At 27.7% G+C, this 21,454-nt stretch overlaps 1 pseudogene; it reads right to left on the reverse strand.

Annotated features, from left to right (window-relative positions):
- Positions 1-995: 995 nt before the first annotated feature.
- LOC129288698 (uncharacterized) lies at positions 996-14,366 on the reverse strand (annotated as a pseudogene).
- Positions 14,367-21,454: the final 7,088 nt, after the last annotated feature.

A 21,454-nucleotide genomic window follows, 5' to 3' on the forward strand; every position in this document is an offset into this window, starting at 1 on the left:
AATCATGATTTTATTCAACATATCTCAACCCTGACCTTGTTGCCATTCATGTTCTACTTGACAATTGAGAGAGGAAGAGATGTAATAGTACCATATAAAATTGAAACAATCAACATAGCTAAGGGAAACTCATCAAACACCTTACTATAAAACCAAAACTACTCTTCCAGTGCAGCTACTTTCCTGGATGTGAAGAAGGCAAACTGCACAATTTAAAAAAGAAAAAAATAAAAGCATCACCAGGCAAAATGAATCATGATTAAAATATCTATAGCAGAAACTTGATTCCAATTCAAAAGCAATTTTCTGAAGCAAATATGAAAATATCATAGGTATAGTACCTGAATCCAATTCAAAAGCAATTGCAATGAACTTGAATTTGCATTGTTAATGGCATTCTTTAATGTGCAAAGAGGTTAAGGCTTGAGTATCATAGAAGTTTTTCTTAAGAAATAATAAGAATTTTGCATTTATTGACTTATAAATTAAAACAGGAAACTAATCTTAAATTGACATATGACACCAAGCAATGAAAGAGCAAGTTCTTTGTCTCCATTGGCAACATCCTCTGCTACAATCATCGCTAAAAGCAACGGATCAAAGTTTGTCTCTTTCGTTCTCTCTCTCTCTTTTCTAGTTTCTATCACTCATTGTCTCCACTGCACATAGGATAGGTGAAGGGCTTGGTGAGAAGTAAGGCTGCACATGGGAAGAAGGAAGCCATCGGTTTCTTTGGTTGCGGCTATGTTTGGGCTAAAATGATATTTGCAACAAGGAGCTTAATAAGCGATCTAAATTGGAGTAAAATCCATAGGTTTCATATATGTTTTCTAAGTGATTATATGACTACATTAGAAACTGTTGCAGGGACTCGATGTATCATATCATTCATAATCATTCTAAAAAAATGACGTGAAATGGTTGCATCATTAATTATGATAGATAGGAAAAAAAAAAGAAAAAAAAATTAATGAGGCGCTCTATATTAAAAAAAAAGTTAAAATCAATATAAATAATGATTTTAACTTTTGATCATATATTAATTCGATTCATATTTTAGGGCGTGCCATTATTGACTATCTTCTGTTGATCTATTTTGGCAGCCACAGCCCAGAATTGAAGGAAGAAAAAACAAATTAACATTCTTCAGGAGGGGTACACGATACTTTTTTAAATGAGGTTGAAGAGTGGACCAGCTTTGCTTATTTTTATGAGATCCATTCCATGATTTCCTTCCCCAACGTGGTCCACCACCTTCACTCCTCTGCTTCGCAACATCTTCACCAATTCCACCTGTCGATCAATCATTGGGTCTTCGTCACACGCTGCTAATATTACCTCCCATCCCAGCCGTGCAATCTCATCACACAGGGCACTCAAACCACGCACTGACGTGGGATTGCAATATTCGTGATCTCTGTCCGCACCCACAGGCAGTGCGAGCTCCCACATCAGATCACTCCCGCTGAGCGGCAGAGTTGGGTTGTTGGCAAGCCTCACCTCTGACTCAGTCCTCTGGGACCCACCAAAATATGGGTGGTGAAATATTAGCCCTTTAATCTTCAACGGCCCTTTAATCTTCAACGGTACAAACTCATTAGCGGCTGATGCTACACGTAGTCCCACATGGCAAGCCATGTTGCCACCTGCACTCGTTCCCATGAGGTAGCAGCTTGAGACGTCGGAAAATTCACGTATCCATTTCTCGTCGGTGGCTTTCAACCACTGCAAAGCTTCCATGGCGTCGTCATAGGCCGCCGAAGCCGAGATTCGGGAGCAAGACCGTACTCGACAGAGATGACGATGGCAGAGAGTCGGTTAGCCATTTCGAAGCAGAAGTCATGGTTTATAGAGGAAGAAGCACTAAGCAATATAAAGCCACCTCCATGGAAATACACAATTAGAGGTAATTTGGAAGAAGAAGAAGAGATTACTTTTCGAGGGAGGTACAGTCGGAGGAAGGTGGCGTTGTTAGGGTTGAGAGGAAGGTCTTCGGAGAGAACCGGTGACGGAGAGTGGGGACCGGCGAGGCTGGGGTGGTCGGAATGGAGACGAGACGGGTGATGGAGCCATCTGGGTTTCTGGTAATCTGGAGATACTGGTAGGGATCATCGTGCACAAGGCTTGCTCTTGAGGTTGCTGTGACATGTTTGGTGTTTGGTGGTGGGTTTGAGTTTGGTGATGAAGACGAAAAGGGAAGTGAGAATTGAAGGGTTTTGAAACTTTATCTACAACTAGTGAAGAACATCGCACGGATTTTATAATACAATTTTTATGAATAGGTTTAAAAGAATAATTTATAGTATATATTTTATTCATATATATCATCTAATATATAATGGGATTGTGTAATTATAATAATTAATATTAAATAAACAAATATATGTATATGTGTGTACACAATGGAAAACTTCTTCCTTTCCATAGTAAATAAAAAGTTGACAACATTAAATCAGATGGATACATAACAATATATGGTATACATATTTTATATCCTTGTAATTGATCCATATATTTCTCAAGCTTCAATAACATATTTTCTAACTCATATAACTATAAAACATGTACCACTACAAAACTCAATAAACTTATCAATGTTTCAATTTGCATTAAAATAATTAGACCATCCACTTTAAGCTTTATTTCATAATTCAGGATGCCTGACATTGTAATTTAATTAAAAAATATGTATAGTGCAAGTCATTAATTATCCCCATCATCTTTAATAACATTATTAAAACTTAAGTATACAACTCTCTTTTTGAGGAGTAAAACCAACATGTAGTTTTACTTTTTCAACAATAGCTAACATAGGAGCTAATATAACTCTATCTTTAAAATATGAAGAATTATAGATATTGGTAAGAAATCCAAAAAAGTCAAATCAACAATAAACTTTATTGGATTATCTGAACCATTTAATAACAAATCAGTTAGGATCTTAATATCCATAAATCTTTCATTAGCTCCAACAACAGTTCCATTATCAAATGAGATAACCCAATCAGTAAAATCCATACAAGCACTAATAGATGCTCCATTATTTGTTGCTAGTAATCTCATCTTTATTATTAGTGTAAGAAGTTGACAAGTTGTCCCAAAACAAATAGTTAATGGTTGCAAAAATAATGTCTTCTCTTAATCCACTTAGGATAACAAGAAGGCTAGATTTGATTGAAGTCTTCATTAATCATAGCAATTTTTCCTTCAAAAGGAGGATCACCAGCTAATGGTTACTTAACTTTAGAATATCCTTTAATCATTTGTCAAGAATTTGAAGACAAAACTTGTGTGTCATTAGAGCCTCATCTCATCTAATCAATAACTTATGAACTAATAATTTAGTCAAGTTACTCCCCTGTTTCATGTTACACATAGTGTCTTCAATCACATAAAGATAAATAAAACATTTGAGTGAGTTGTTTATCTTCCTAGGTGTATTAGAGAAGCTATCTTGCTTGATGTTTATATTGAAAACTATTTTATTTCTAGATCTAATGAAGCATAAAGTGTTTACTAACAACATTTTCCTAGTACCGAACCACCATATCCATATAAGGAACAAAAACATTTCTTTTTTCAAATTCAGTGGCATTAATAATTTTATCATAAATCTTCTTCTTTTTAAGAAGTTAGGCTTTGATACAACCTTATCACTTCATCATATATAATGCAACCCTATCATACTTTAGTTCACTTCTTATTAAAATTAAAAAATTAAAGTATTTTAAAATCTTGAATATTCCTATCAGGATTAAAATTGGATTAAAGTGTGAATTTTAAAAATAAAAGGGAGGTCTATGTAATTTTAGCAAAATGGAAGGGAGATGATCGGATGATTGTATTTTACTCTAATTAAAATAAATATTATTAGCTACTATATATATTTTACTCTAGCTATATATTATACTAATAAACAAGGAAGATTACTCTAATTAGATATGTTGGAATAAAGTGAAGAAGATTAGAAGAGAAAGGAATGAATAATTAAACAATTAAAACTTTAAAATGAAAATTAAAGTAAGTTAGCTTATGGGTTTGACGGGTCGAGTTAAATAGTGTTAGCCAAAACTGACCAACATCTAATTGAGCTTTAAATTGTACAACCCAACGCATCACTCTTTTGTAGCGTTAGACCCACTAGCTCGACTTATTTACTAGCTCTAATTAAAATTGAGAAAACACTATAATCAAATAGGAAAATCTTAAAAGATTATGAGCTTTTATATTTTTACCTAAAATTTTTAGTCCTATATTAAACCTAACTATTAATTTTCCCTTATAATGTATTTGTCTATGCTCTCCCTCCTTCAATTTAAGGAACTTTAAATAATTAAATATGAAAATTATAAAATAATTAATTTAGAATTTTGTAATCAGATTAATAAATTTTAAATAAAAATAAGCATAAATTATACTAACTAATTTATTCTCATTATTTAAATAAAAATAATCATTAAGCTTCTTGTATATAAGTGTTTAAAATATATATTTTAGATAACTTGTGCATTTACATTTAAAAAAATTATTAAATGAATAAGTTTGGAAAACTAAAAATTTTAAAATATGAATAAAAATTTTAAGAAATATATGTGCATTAAAATTTTTTAAATATATTGAATGATTATTAGATAACATATATATATATATATATATAAAGGGTATTTTTATTTAATATATGACTTAACAATCAACTAATAGTTAGATGAATGAAAATAAAATTTTAAATAGAAATAAGGTTTGTGTTTTAAAAATTTAATTTTAGTCAAGGTTTGTGTATGTTTAAAAAATAGAAAAGCTGTATATTTAATTAAAATAAATTATAACGGAAGTAAATTTATTTTACTATTTGAATTATTATAATATATATGTGGATGAAACTTTAAATTAAAATTGACAATCCTTTTGAAATTTTAATTTATCTAGTTTAATTTCAAAATTGAACTTAAGTCTTTCTATATTAAGACCTTAGAGTCTTTTTATTATTAACTACATTATATTAGTTGTACAAAATAGCCTTAATATATTGACCAATATTATTAATTTATCCTACTCCAATTATGGCATTACCAATATTTTAAGTACTTCTCCCAGTTAGATTAATTGGTAGAATCATTTTACCCAAGGTATGTTTTAGAGATAATTTTTTTTTGTAATTTTTGTTGGTCAATATTTTTTACACTTTTAACTTATTTAGATTACAGTTAAATTTTAATTTTCAATATTTATTAATTAATAAAATGATTGGTTAAGTAAAAATCTCATTAAATTAATTAATACTATTTTTAATAAAACATATAAAATAACATTATTTAATTGGAAAATATGAGTATTTTTAAATTTGAAAACTTCACACAATAAATAATCAATATCTTACCAAATTTTGGAATATCTGATTTTATGAAAATTCATCAAATTTTAATATTTCATGGTAATTTGAGTTTTAAAAAGATTAAATATAGATGAAGCTGTGGATAAAAAATATTTATACTTTTAGCGTATATACTGTAACTATTCCTTTTATTTTGTATACATAAATATTTAAAAAATTGAGTTCGAACATATCCACAAACCAAGAATCAAATTTAACTTCTAAAGCCTATAACTACTGGAAGACTACTAAAATAAAATTTTTACTTTTATATAAATGAGTCATGCAAAATTAGACTTCAAGATGTTACAAAATTAATTAAAGTGTTAAATAATAAATTTTCTCATAAAACTATGTTTTTTTGTAATATTTTCCTCTCTTTTTGAAGAAGTGTGTAATATCACTCCTACATTAACAAACGATAACTTAAATCATTAGTTGGTCCAAAAATTATTAAAAGGACCATAAAATTACACAAAAAGAGATCAAAAATTCTCATGATCCTTATGTGTATTTTTTTGCTCTTTGTCTATATTTTGGACCTGTTTTTCATAATTTTTCCTTCAATTAACATTCAAAATCACTTTATTAACATTTGGAGCGCACATTATCCTTTAACCTTTAATCAAATATGTAACTGTGAAAAAAAATAGTAACCAACATCATTTATTTATGATTGGTATAATATCTAAATATGAGAAAAATTTGATTTGAAATTTACATCTTAATTTAAACTATAGATATTTAGAACACTGTATTGGTTAATTTTGAAAATTTAAATAACTATTTTAGATCCACAAAATGTATTAAATATTTTCAACATATAATTTTTTAACTTGAATAAATATTAAAAGAATATTCATTTTTAACTCAAAACTCTTTTTTCTAACTGACCCATTTATAATTTATCTATATTATATTTTTTTTAGATAGAGTATTTATTATTTGATTTGAAAAAAAGGGATAGACACATTTAAGAAACATGCACCAAATGACATGTGACATTTACTTGTATACATATTAAAAATATTCATCGTCGGTCAATTTAATAACTTCTCATAACTTCTCCCTAAAATATTTTATACATGATATTAGTTTAAATAAATAAATAACTTTAAAAATTTGAATTATATTTAGTATAAATAATTATTATGAGTAATTTTAAATTTTAAAATTTGAAATAGAATTCATCTTTAAATTCAAGTCAATAATCTTTGATTACTTAAAATAAAGATGCTAGTTCATTAATATAAATATTTAAAATTAAATTGTAAATAAAATTTAACTATATAAATATATATTTACCCACACCCACACACACACACACACACAACCACCACATGACCACTATTTTAGTTTATTAATAAATATTTAAAAATTTTGTCCAAACTTATTTACAAACTAACAATAAAATCTAACTCTCCAAGTATCAAATCCCATATAAGATATACATAAAGTTATTAATAAGAGTTGGCCTGATTCTTATAAGCCTGGCCTTTAAGGGCTCAAGTCCATAAATTTATTTTTTTATAAGAAGCATTTTTCTTAAATCTAACCTTTATTGATAAGATTTAGGGTTAAGCTTAAAAGTCCAGATAGTTTTTTTAAAAAAATTAAAATTTTAATTATACTAATACATATATAGATTATAAAGTACCTTAATTAAATATCTAAAAGACAATAATAACCTTTAATATATAATCAAAATAATACAAACCCTAGAATATAATATAAACTATCCAAGTCCAAATTTTCTATCATTGAAAATGTAAATATGATATTAAAATATTTTGATATAAATTTATTTTTGACTAAAAGTTTTAATATGATTTAAAATTGATTATTTGTAATTTAATTTCAAAATTTTACTGAAATTCTTTTTTATTTTGATATGAATGATAAAATTGCATCCAAAAACTGTTCTTGGTCTCTTTTCTTGGTTAAAAAATAATACATACAATATTGCATCCTTAAAATAAAAATATTAAATAAAAAAATGATCGATATATATAATAAACATAAATAAATTTCATTATTAAAATATATCATAATAAAATAATTTTAAAAATAAAATTTAATTTTAAAATAAAAATAAATTTAAAATAAATAAAAAAATAAATTGAAAATACATTGAAAAAGCACAATTAAAAAAAATTAAATTATATTCATAAAATTTATCATGAAAAATAAAATTTAAAAGACTATTTTATAATATCTAAAAGAACATAATTAAAAGTTGCTAAAAAAATCTTAATTGATTAGAATTAAAACTTATATTGAAAAAATAATTTTAATATTTATATTTATACTTATTACAATTATATAACATCATTTTTTATTTATTAAAAATGCTAATTTATTGATTGTATATGGTAAATAACTAATTAAATGAGAGAAAATGTTATAAACCTTAAGATATTATATAATTGTCTCATAATGAAATAATAATTTGAATTTCAAATAGATAAATCAATATATTTTATTTGTTTATTTTTCAAGTTGGACCAGTCAAAATATAATCAAAATTTAATTTTATGATTGTATGAAAATATAAAATAATCTGCTTACTCGATTTTAAATTGTTCAATTTGAATTTTAAATAGATAAATCTAGTTAAAATAAAATAAAAATATAAAAATGGTAAATTATCCCGAACTTAATTTCATATTCTAAATCTATCAAATAAATAAGTCCAAAAAAATAAATAATTCTTTCAAACCTATTTATTTATTTGATAGATGAGTTGTACATATCAAATAAACACTTTATTATTTTCAAAAAATAAATTTAGAAAATTTAAATACATACCAATTAAGTAATTATCATTTGTTACCTCCCTATTTGCAGATTTTAGAATATTAATAAAATTAAACCCAAAATAATAGGCGTAACTCATTTGAGGATGCAACTTAACGTTGTAGAGAATATAAAAGCTAATATTGTGAGGATGATATGTTGTCCTATATGATTAGAAACACTAAGAGGCCTTAAATTTTGAAATTTTATATATTTTAAAGGGATGTAACATATCTTCAAAATGTCTCACAAAAGGTTTTCAAATGATTGCAGAGATCTGATCACCCTATAGCAATATTGTCTCATAGATAGAATAAGTATTATATATTGAATGTAATAAAGGTGATTTAAATTATAAAAAAGAAATACAAAAGACATAAATACTTACTCCAGCATCCTTAAAAACTAATTCATCAATAAGGCTCATTTAGGAGGGGGAATTAAGATGTGATTTAATTAAAAAATCAAAATGATATATATTAAATATTTATTTTTTTGAGTGTAGATATTAAAGGAATTTTAATTTTACCAAACTTAATATATGAATTTAACATAAGGAGACTCTAATTATTGATATATGAAATTAACAGTTCAAACAATTAGTTGCAAAATTCAAATTATATAAATATGAAAAAAATTAATATATGAATTTAACATAATGAGACTCAAATAATTAAATATATTAATATCTATACTTTATCATATTTATATTTTTTGAAATTCATGAGGATAGATTTAAATAGTAAAAAACATATTCTTTTTCTAAATATTTAAATAGATGTATATTAATTTAAATTTGGATCCTAATATATAGCCATATATATATACTCAAAATTACAAATCCATATTTTTACCATATATTTAGGTTAGATAGAGTTATTAAATAGATAAATACTAATTAGCAGTTTAAAGGAAATTTAAAGAATACTAAGCAAAACAAAGAAAATTGTATTGATTTTTAATTCTAATGTCAAATTCGAAGGATTCCCTTCTAAATCATGCATCAAAAAAAATATTGATATTTAATATTAATAGATAGATATTAATTTACTAAGTTATATATCAAAAAAAAAATTGAACCTAAATTTTTGCCATATATCTAGATTGGATAGAGTTATTAAATAAATAAATATTAATTTGAACTTAAACATGACCATATTTGAATTTTAAATAGATAAAAATAGATTTATATATATATATATTTAAAAATTAATAATTTATCTCACACCTAACTCCAAACCTAAATAACATATTTTATTTTTTTAAAAAAACAATAAAACATCACGAATATAACTCTAAACCTTATTCCTGAGCACATAATCGCACGAAAGATATCTTGAAGTACAGAGTTATAACAAATCTAAAAATAAATATGTGTCGTTCTCTCATAACTTTAAACCCTATTTTTATATATATATAATGATTTTAATTTATAGCCACAGGAACACATTTATGTTATGGTACGAAGGAAAGGTACTTGGAATTTGGAAAGGACGCCACAATGATTTTTCTCGGGTCAGAGATACATGGGTGTGTGTATATAGAATATATTAAACTCAATATATTACGTATAATAATTGATGACAGTATATGCGGCAACAAAAGTTTCATGTCATGTCATCAAATTATCCCGAATCAAGTCGTTCAAGTAAAGAAAAAATCCAAGTAAAGATATTTAATTATTTATATTTAAGAGGTTATAGTATATGGTGATAGTCCAAATCAACACATTAAAGACCTAATATAAAAGGAGGTAAATTAGAGCATAATCTTGTAGATCTTTCTTTATTTGATACATGTAATTCAAGAATAAATCTTCTTTTAAAGGGAGGGAATGATGAGAATTAAAGGATGAGTCAGAATTCGACATTCAGTACTTTTAATCCATTGCAAGACATTGGAGGATCAATGATTAGATCTAGAACCAAGAAAAAGAAAGAAGTCTTAAATTCATTAACTATGGATGCCCTACATGATCAATAAGTTTTAAAGGCTAATGGAATTCTAGAAGACCAAAAAAAGACTCTTAATACATTCAGCGTAATTAACCTAAGATACTCAAGTCTACGAGTCCAATTAGTTTAGTTAATGTTATTTTTTAAAAAATTTAGGAAACTAGTTTATCTTATTTTATTTTCATATTTAGGTTTAGGAAATTAGGTTATCTTGTTTAAAATTCAAATAAGCATATAATATATTTATTAGGATATGATATATCCATGTCCCAGATTAACTAGAATTACCTCATATAAGTTTTTTATAAGTTTATTTAAACAGTTTTGCCTTTTGTATTCTAAAAGACTTGATTGATTTTATGATTCAAATTTTATTTTAATTGTGAGGTTATTTTGATTAGTGTTATTTTTAGTGAATATCATGTCATAGAATTTCATATTATTGTGAACTATCATTTGGTTACCTTGTATCAAATTCTTATACATTAATAAATTATGCACTTTAGAGAAAATGTATATGTGAGAGGATTTCAATGATATTCATGCCTTGTTTCACGAACTTCTTAACTGTGATTGAAATACTCTCCTTGAAATTCAAATTCTTCATCATGAGTTTCATTTCTTAACTATATATGATTATATGATTATGAACACGTGCAGCAGCTTTTCAAAATTAAAAAACAAAGGTCATTACTGATATCGAGGGCAATATGACATTGCTTAAGTAATACAACATGGGGATTGAGGGTTTGAAGCAAGTTCAAAATAATATTGATCATTACGAGCACAGTTGAGGACCACGAGATAAGGTTTTGGAATTTTTTTTTTTTGGGGGAAGATAGCACTTAGATTCCACATAAGAGATTTAATTATTAAAATATCCCATAAAATGTATAAAATACTTTTAAATCTCAAATTTTATGCATTTATAACTTGACAAATAACATTTATAACTAAATAATGAGTATTTACAACTTGCTATTATAAATTGTTATTTTTCTTTACTCAATTGTAAATGTCATTTGTCAAATTATAAATATGTAAGATTTATGATTTAAAAGTATTTTGCACATTTCATAGAATTTCTGAATAATAAAATTACTTCTATGAGATATAGGTGTAAATTGTAATTGCCCCATTTTTATTTGAAGGTGACTATATGCATGCAGGCTATTCATGGGAGAAGGTTTGTAGGTTTCTTTAGATGGAGATTCATTGATTGAACCCTACATGTACACATATTAGTTACCATAAGGATTGGCAAATTAATTTTTCCTAATAATTATTATACCCCTTCCATTCTAAATTATAAGATAATTTTAGGCAAAATACTTTCTCTGATCCTATTTATAAGTTACTTTTAGATTTTTATTAGAATCAAGAAAAACTTTAAATCTCATTTATTCTGTATAAAAATTCAACAAGTTTATAATTTTACCCTTATTAAATATCCCTACTTTAAAATAAAATATGCTAGCATTTAATAAACTTCCCAACATTTAATAGAGGCAAAATGATAAAGATAAACATAATAATCATTAAAGTGCCTATAAATAAGACAAAAAAATTACTATTTCTCAACCCTATAAACAGGACCAGAAGAGTATTACATATAAACCAATAAACTTTATTAAATACACTTAACAACTTTAAATTTTTCAAAATGAAACTATAAAATTTTAAAAATATCCTTCATTTAATATATAGAAGGAGAGAAGGAGATAAATCAAAGAGAAAAAGAAAGGGTAATGTTATAATAAATATATGTTAAAAATATTAATCTTTTTAAAGTGTTTTATACTTTGAGAAGTGAAATTTCTTCAAAAAAGTCTTATAATTTAAAATAAGGAGTATAATATATTGAATATCAACAATTGAAGTTGAAATTCAAGGATGAGAAAGACAGGAGAGGGGATTGGTTAGAAGTAGGGCTCACATGGGAAGAAGGAAGCGATCGGTTCATTCGGTTGCGGCTATTTTGGGGTAAAATTATATTTACAACGAAAAGCTTAATAAGCGATTTAAATTTTTGTAAAATTCATAGGTTTCATGCATGTTTTCTAGGTAATTAAGTCACTACATTATGTTACTCTTTCAGAGAAATTATTATACGGATCTGATGTATCATATTATTCATTGTCTATCTAATAAAAACATGATATTTTAGATGCATCTAAACAGTAACATACCAAAATTTTTTTATTAAAAAGCAGGCAAAATTTATACTAAATATAAATATTTTTGAAGAAAATATAATTATAAATATCAATTAAAATAATACTTCTTCCAGTCTTATTTTTGTATAACACTTTCTAGAAGTAATTTTGGTCTAAAATATATGATATCTTGTAATATTTAAATTATTTTTTTTCAATTTTACTCTTTCTTAATTAATGTAAATGCATAAAATGATTGAAAGTATCTTACAATAAGAACAGAAAGAAATATATAATAAATTATATGAGAAGTTTAAAAATATATAATAATGTCATTTGTATTGTAAATTTATTTTTATAATAAATATATGAGTAAAGAATATTAAGTATGCTTGGTAACTTTGAAGAGAGTGGGGCAAATAATTTTTTATGGAGGCAATTGTAATTTTAAATAAATTTTTTGCTTTCCCAATGGAGGCAACTGCTCCCATTATATCTAATGTGGGCACATCTCCAATTGTTAATGTATAGGAATTTTGTTATTGATGATAATATATACTTTATGTAAAAAAAAAATAAAGTTATTAGAAATAATGATATAAAAAATTTATTTGATGAAACTAATATAATTTTATTAAACAGAACATGAATAGTATGATGAAGTGGATTCATGCTAGGATTTCTTATTGGATTTGTATATTAGGGGTGTGTTATTATTGACTATCTTGTTCATCGATTTTGGCAGCCATAATTGAAGGAAGGAAAAACAAAATTAACGGGTTTATTTGGCAACTTATTTTAGGAATAATATTTTGTTCTCCAAAATAAGGAAACAAAAAATATATATTTGATAAAGTATTTTTAAAAAGCATTTTAATAACAAAAAATAAGTATTATTTTGAGGAACAAAGAATGAAATATCTTTTAGGTATTATAAGATTATTTTTCTTATTTTAAAAAATAAGAGAGAATATAAAAGATACATATTTTTATTATTTTTTATTCTTAAAATATATTTTATAAAATACTAATTTTCATAATAATAAAAGAAATATAATTTTAAACATGCCCAACATTTCTTAAGGAAGGGTACATAGTATTTTTAATGAGCGTGAAGAGTGGGCCAGCTTTGCTTCTGTCTATGAGATCCATTCCATGATTGCCTTCCCCAACATGGTCCACCACCTTCACTCCTCTGCTTCGCAATATCTTCACCAATTCCACCTGTCGATCAATTATTGGGTATCCGTCACAAGCTGCTAGTATTACCTCCCATCCCAGCTGTGCAATCTCATCACACACAGCACTCAAATCACGCACTAACGTTGGATTGCAATACTCGTTATCTCTGTCCGCACCCACAGGCAATCCGAGCTCCCACATCAGATCACTCCCGCTGAGCGGCAGAGTCGGGTTCTTGCCAAACCTGACCTCTGACTCAGTCCTCTGGGACCCACCGAAAAATGGGTGATGCAATATCATCCCTTCGATCTTCAACGGTCCAAACTCGTCAACGGTTGCTGCTACACGTAATCCCACGTGGTAAGCCATGTTGCCACCTGCACTCGTGCCCATGAGGTAGCAGCTAGAGACGTCGGAAAATTCACGGATCCATTTATCGTCGGTGGCTCTCAACCACTGTAAGGCTTCCACAGCGTCGTCATAGGCCGCCGGAAGCCGGGATTCCGGAGCAAGGCGGTAGTCAACGGAGACGACGATCGCAGAGAGTTGCTTCGCCATTTCGAAGCAGAAGTCATGGTTTAAAGAGGAAGAAGCACTAAGTAATACAAAGCCACCTCCATGGAAGTACACAATCAGAGGTAATTTGGAGGAGGAGGAGGAAGAAGAAGAAGAAGAAGAAGAAGAGATTACTTTGCGAGGGAGGTACAGTCGGAGGAAGGTGGCGTTGTTAGGGTTGAGAGGAAGGTCTTTGGAGAGAACCGGTGACGCAGAGTCAGGATCCGGCGAGGCTGCGGTGTTCGCAATGGAGACGAGACGGGTGATGGAGCCATCAGGGTTTCTGGTAATCTGGAGATACTGGTTGGGATCAAGGGTGCACAAGCATTGTTCTCGAGGTTGCTGAGACATGTTTAGTGTTTGGTGGTGGGTTTGACTTTGCTGATGAAGACGAAAAGGGAAGTGAGAATTGAAGGGTTTTGAAACTTTATCTACAATTCTTATTTATAAGTGATAAGTGTCTAAAAATATTATATAATTCACATTCATCAATAACATCAGTGCTTGCATCTCGCTAAGTTACAGATCATTTATAAAATTTAAAGATTAATGTTAGTCTATCTCATTTTATAAAAATATAGATAAATTAATATTTTAGTTTTATACTTGGAAAAGAAATGGAATGGTTGTTTGGTTTGATAATCTGCGCAGAAAAATCAATCCTTGTGAAAAGAACTGCTGCCAAACCACAAAAAGGTCTCAATTTAGAGTACAGTAAATTTCAGTTAGTTTGGAACAATCCTAATATCCTATCTATTACTATTTCATGATTTATTAAATTAGTTATTATTTGTACCAAAATTGCAATTTCAATTATTAAATTGCTATTTCAAAAAAATTATTTATTTTTTATATATAATAATGATATTATATATATTACTGTACTTTAAAACTAATTAAAATGATAATAATTAATTATAAGCTTTTAAAATTTTAGATATTAAAATTTCTCCTATTGAACGGGGAGAAATTGATGCAGTTTGGGAGAAGGGTTTTGATGAAAGATTATGAAGCATCTCAATAACATAACTCTCACTATCTCCATAACTTCCATACATTATTATCTCATAATGAAATTCCATAACTCTCAATAATGTGATGCGTGTAACACTTTTGATTCTATTTAGAGTTAATGACTTGTTGAGTTCCTGGCCTGAAGATGTGGACAAAAACAGCCTTCTAAGGATTAGTATAAATAAGGCTATTTGCTTTGATAATTCATATCCCCCTAAAGTACGTTACTGACTTTATGCAGATAAATCTTTATAATGTTAATTGAATTAGTAGATGTAGCTCTGATAATGTTATTATTGCTCGGTATGTTATATTTTTCATGAGAAATATGAAGAGGTAGTAGAGGATTTAAAAGCCTACAAAGATTGGCCGAATTCGAAAACTTGACATAATTGATTATGAAAATAACTAATTAATATGATTGATTTTGATTATAATTGATTATATTAGAAAGCAATCTGTTTGGTTATTATTTTTTTAAAAATTAATTTTAACAAAATTAAATATGTTTGGATAATTTAATAAGAATCAATTTTAGATGCACAGATTATTATAAAGTGCATTATTTTTTAAAATTAAATTATTGATAAAGTTGTATATAATATTATTAAATTTGTTAAACTTTATTTAAGAAGTAAAATATATTATTTAACTTACATATATTATTAATTATAGAAGTTTAAATTATATTAATATTAACAATTTAATTTATATAAATAAATAACTCAATATATCTATGTTCAAATAACTTTAATAAAAGAGAAAGATATAATTCTTAAATACTACAAGTTAGTTTTACAAGAGAAAGATATAATTGTTAAAAACTATACGTTAATTTTACAATAATTAATAAAAATGATAATATATAAGCTGATATCGAATTATATCATGGATACAAGTCATATTTAATAAAAATATCATGGATAATGGCAAGGTTGAATATTTATTAACGTGATAATTTTTTACATGTTTTATTTGATTTTTTTTTTCATGACGCATAAAATCAAAATTACGCAGGTGAAAGACTCTAACAAATAATTGATATTCCAATGTTATATAATTGAATCTTGAAGAAGCTGCCACCCACAGCTTATTTCAACAGTCGAATAAGGCCTCAATAATCAATTACCCAAATTTTTGCTATTTGGATCATTTTCATTCCAGCCGTGATTTTGTCTCTCAAAATTGATTTAGCTTCCTATCCAAACAGGCAGTATGTTCACTAGTGATACTTTTCCTTTATATCTAACATATCTAGGCCATTTGCTTAGGGGATTAGTTCCCTTTAAACGTTGTCATCGCACATTTTAGGTTTGAAATGAATTGGACAGTTGAGATATACTTCTTTCATTCTTATAAATGAGATATTTTTAACCGAATCACACAAACCAATAAAAGTTGGTTATTAAATTAAAAGCACAATAACATTTCAATTTTACCCCTAATTATTGTAAATAAAAATAAATATCTTTTTTCAAGGTAAATTAATGAGAATGTTTATCTTTTTCTCTTTTCAATTTTGTAAAGATATAATGATTCATTCATTAAACAATATGCCAACAATTTCTTATATTTAAAGATAAAAAAATTATAAAAAATCTCTTATATATAAGGACGAAGGGATTATTAGATAAAAACTTTGAATTACATTGCTTGTGTTTTAAAAAATTAAATAAAACAGTGTGCTTGGAATTAGATATTGATGTAAAAATTTATTAAATTTAAGATAGAATTAAGAAGAATTAAAATTTTATTAGTTCTAATAAAAATATACTAAAATTGATTTATAAATAAAGTAAAAAATAATATCGATTAGTTTACTATTCTGTCTCATGTGCTTGTGAGTTGTGAACTCCACAGCTACTAGACAAAATCATTGAAATGCGCAAACCTTCTATTTCTAACCGAGCAGCCGAAAAGTCAAATAAAATGTTGATCATTATTAGTTTTTAGGAATCCGTTAAAGAAATTCAGAAAAGGTGCACAAATACCGTTTAAAACAGCAAAAAAAAAAGATAAATTTTATCATTATTTTTTCAACAATATCATCATGTAGAGAATATATAAATAATTTAAATTAATATTTCAAATTTCATACACAATATATATATATATATATATAAAATTTATATGGTGCTTGTCATAGATGTGTATAAAATTTGGAGAAAATGATAATAAAATTTCTCTAAAATATATAAATGACAATTTAATTTTTCAAAATGTCACAATTTTCTTAAAGTTTTTAGGAATTTTTTTGTTATTAATGAATTTATATAAATTATCAAATTGCTCTAGTTAAAATTAAATGATTCACAAATTTTGTTTAAATATTCACAACTTTCCTTCTTATATTCCCAATAGTGTAACAACAAATCATAACTTCGCATGTTAAATTTCTTATTTGTTATTGCATTGTTGTGAATATAAGAAAGAAAATTGTGAATATTTAAATAAAACTTATAAATCATTTATTTTTAATAAGGGTAATTTGATAATTTATATAAATTCATTAATGACAGAAAAGTCTCTAAAAATTTTAAAAAAATTATGACATTTTGAGAGATCAAATTATCATTTATATATTTTAAAAATATTTTATTATCATTTTTCTTAAAATCTAGATGTGTGACATTTTCACTTATTAAGTAAAATAGTCAATCAAAATCATGCTCCAGATCCAAATAACGGGAGGAAAAGTACAGTTAGAGTCTCGTACCCGTAAATAAATCACTATGACAAACACAATTTCTTTTCTTTTTTGCCCACTCGGCCAACGCAACTTATTAGCGCGTTCCATTATTAACAATTTTCTATTTTCGTTGTTTTCTTTTATCATTTACCTTAATAAAAGTACAATTTACTGGACCATGGAAAATTCCATCAACATACGCATATGAAATCTTTGATGAGTTTCAAGAGTAGACCAGCTTTGCTTGATGCCATGAGTTCCATTTCATGATAACCGTCACCACTGTGGTTCACAACCTTCACTCCTCCGCTTCGCAACATCTTCACCACTTCCACCTGTCAATCACTCATTGGGTCTCTATCACATGCTCCCAATAACACCATCCATCCAAGCCGTCCGATCACATCACCATCATCATACACTGTCGTTGGATTGCAATATTCATGGTCTTTTGTCCGCACTCTCCGGCAGTGCGAGCTCCCACATCAGATCACACTCAATGGCGACTACTGGAAGAAGGACTTTTAATAACGATTATTTTGAACTTTTAACATCAGTTTATAAGGGAAGTAAAAAAAAAAAGGAAGAGGAAAGTAGACATTCCATGTTGGTTAAATAATCAATGTGGAAAGTCTCAAAAAACAATTTAAATTTTTTTGAAAAAAAATGAACTTTTAACAACAATGGAAGAAAGATTAAATCGAAGAATAAGCTTAACCGACAAAAAGACATGAAGAAAATGTACTCTAAAAGCTTTAAATTCATAGAAATGGTGATGGTATATAGCTTCAATGGCGGCAGAGGCATGTTATTTTAGTTACCACAGTGTGCAGCTTTGATGGCTGTGGAAAAGGCTTCGATGGCAGAGAGTGCAATAGGGCAGAAGAGAAAGCTTTAGGAGATTATCTCCTTGGTTTATTAATGAGTTAATCAAGTTTAATTAAGTAAAATAAAGTAGAGAATGGTTAAAGAGGGCTAAGATATTGTGGTGTGTAGTTACAAAGAGCTAACTGATGATTTGGGCAGTAATTTCAGCCTTAGGATTGGGTCTGAAGTGAAGTTAGGCCATCAGACATTAAAAAGTGAGAAAGACAAAGGGAAATAACTCTGTGCCATATGCTCCAGCGTGTGCACGGCGTGCCGCGATGCATAAGGCACCAGAACACAAGATGCACCTCTTTGTACCATATGATGCAATGCATGGTCTAGGTGCCGCAGTATACAGTATGTTTTTTGTAGAATAACTCATGAAATAGAGGAAAAATCAAATAATTTAGAAAATAGAAACAAAGAGAACGAAGAAAGCTTTGCTAGGGCTTCAATTTTAAGAAGGTTAGAGGCATTTTAAAACTACCAAACCTTAAGAGTAAGTTTCCTAACATTTTCTTCTCCCTTCCCAACTCATTCTCTTAAGTTTTTGGTTAAGGTTTGATAATGAAAGATTAATTTTAGTCCATATAGGTTATGCATCCAAACCTATTAATTCAAATGGAGTTAATGAGAGTTGTTTGAGGCATTTAAACCCAAGGATACTAAATTTACACGTTTAAATAGTTATGGATGCATTAATGACTAAAAATTTCATTTGTTGTGATCGTTAGATTTGGTTGGGAGGCCATCAATGATAATGTGAGAGTTTAATAAAGCTATTGGGAACTAAAGAGAGTTAATATACCCAATAGGTAAGCCTAAATGTGAGAAAAAAGGTTATTGGGTGTTTTAGAAGTGGAAAATGAGGGTTAGAAGTGTGTATTTGGCAATGTTGATTGAGTTTGGACTTGATTATTTATAGATTAATCGTTCGGGCACCATACTTAGCTTGGGAAGCAAGCTTGAAAGCATATATTGAAGAGTAAACCTTTGTATTTTCAAATGTTTGAGGTAATTGGGAGAACTTTATCTTGGGTAGTTTTGTGTTATAATGTGGAAATGGTTTGTTAGTATGTATAATTGAATTTGTGAATGCAAAAACATGCCATAAACCATATGGTATGTATTACCCTTGTTTTAACTTAAAATGTGAAGTTGAATTCAAAATGATTCTTCAAGTTATGAATATGCATTGAAATGAGAATTATATGATTTATGATGTGATTATCATATGATATGAAATATATATGTGGAATGTGATATGATGAAAGTGTGATGTAAAGGAAATTGTGTTGAGTAAAATGATGATGAATGTTGAGGTTCACATGTGTTAATCAATCAAGTAATTTGAAATGCATAAGCTTGTAAAGTGAATTACAAGCAAGTGTAATAGTGTATGAGTATGAGTTAATGCATGATCATTTGGTGGGAATTTACCTAGGAAGAGGAGTAAAAAATTCATATGATATTTATAACTGCCTTGTAGTGCACAAAGGCTAAGCCTGTCCCATTGTTTGTTGAAAGACTATCTCATAATTTGTTGAAGGACAACAACCTAGCTATCTCTACCTGTTTATTGAGGAGGTTAGCTTAAGGTATATGATACCTTAAAGATTCAATAATGAGGGAAGCCATAATTTGAGAGAGTATTGTGATCTTTGACCAAGTCAGACCTCACAATTAATGAGCTTGGGTAGTCCAGTCACACAGATGGAGCCTTGATTAATATTATAGCCCACAATTTTAGTCGGATGATATAAGGAGGAATATATCATGCATATGTGTATATCTAACATGTCACATGGTTATTAAGTTTGTAGCAAGTTGTAATAGTGAATGGGCCATTATCACATGATTGTCTGTATTATGACAATGTGCATTAAATTGTGGATTAGGTCATTATCACATGGTTGTCTGTATTGTGGTAATATATTTTATGATTGAAATGTGCAATAAGAAAATGAGTTAAAATGGTGAAATCACAACTTGTGTCATATGTGTTCTTATATTTTTATGTGTTTAACTCCCTTTTATGTGGTTAAATCAAATGATATACAACTGTATAGAATAAGTGTATCTTGATTATTGAGTGGCTAAACTCATCTCTCTCTTTTAATATTTTATAGGCTCTAGCTTTGGTATGAAAAGGGAAAAGCTTCTAGAGGCTTAGGAATCTAAGATTTCTATGGTAAAGCTTTCTCATCTTATTTATTTTGTGTAACATATTAAATATTGCCAATTAATAGGTTGCATTTTGTATATACATGTGCACTATGTTGTTGTTAATGATTTTTGAAATGTATTTTAGGTTCTAAAATGTTATATGTAAGTTGTTAAAGTATTGATAGAGCCAAAATACTAGTGCAAGTATAAGAATATTGATTTGATTAAAATTGTGATTATTGATTGTAAAATGCAATGCTAAAACTTTTCCTTGTTGTTTTTGATATTACAAGAGTTGGGGATTGAAAATTTGTTGTAATTGGAATTATGTGCGTGTGGTTATTGTACAGGTAGTTATAAGTTCTTTAAGTGTGTTATGAGTATTAGGAATATCTTTTGCCACATGTGTAGGGTTTTGGACACCTATGAGTTGTGAAAAGTATAAAAAATTATGAAAATGTGTTTAGATGTCCATCTTTTGTGTTTGACATAATTTCAAAGTAAAACCCATGTCATTAGCTAGTTTATAAAAAGAGCTTTCAGTAGACACATAAATCACCTTATTTGAACCTTAGATGGAGAAATGAGGCATGTCAAAAGTTGCCCTAAGTTATTGTCAAATGATAGCAAAATTGTTGTTTGATATGTGCAACACACCGTGCCATATGGCACAGAAAGGGACAAGTGCGACATATGTGCACAT

Source organism: Prosopis cineraria, unplaced genomic scaffold (assembly GCF_029017545.1).
Source record: "Prosopis cineraria cultivar Desert tree isolate PC_DT_omini unplaced genomic scaffold, ASM2901754v1 PC1, whole genome shotgun sequence".
NCBI lineage: Eukaryota > Viridiplantae > Streptophyta > Magnoliopsida > Fabales > Fabaceae > Prosopis > Prosopis cineraria.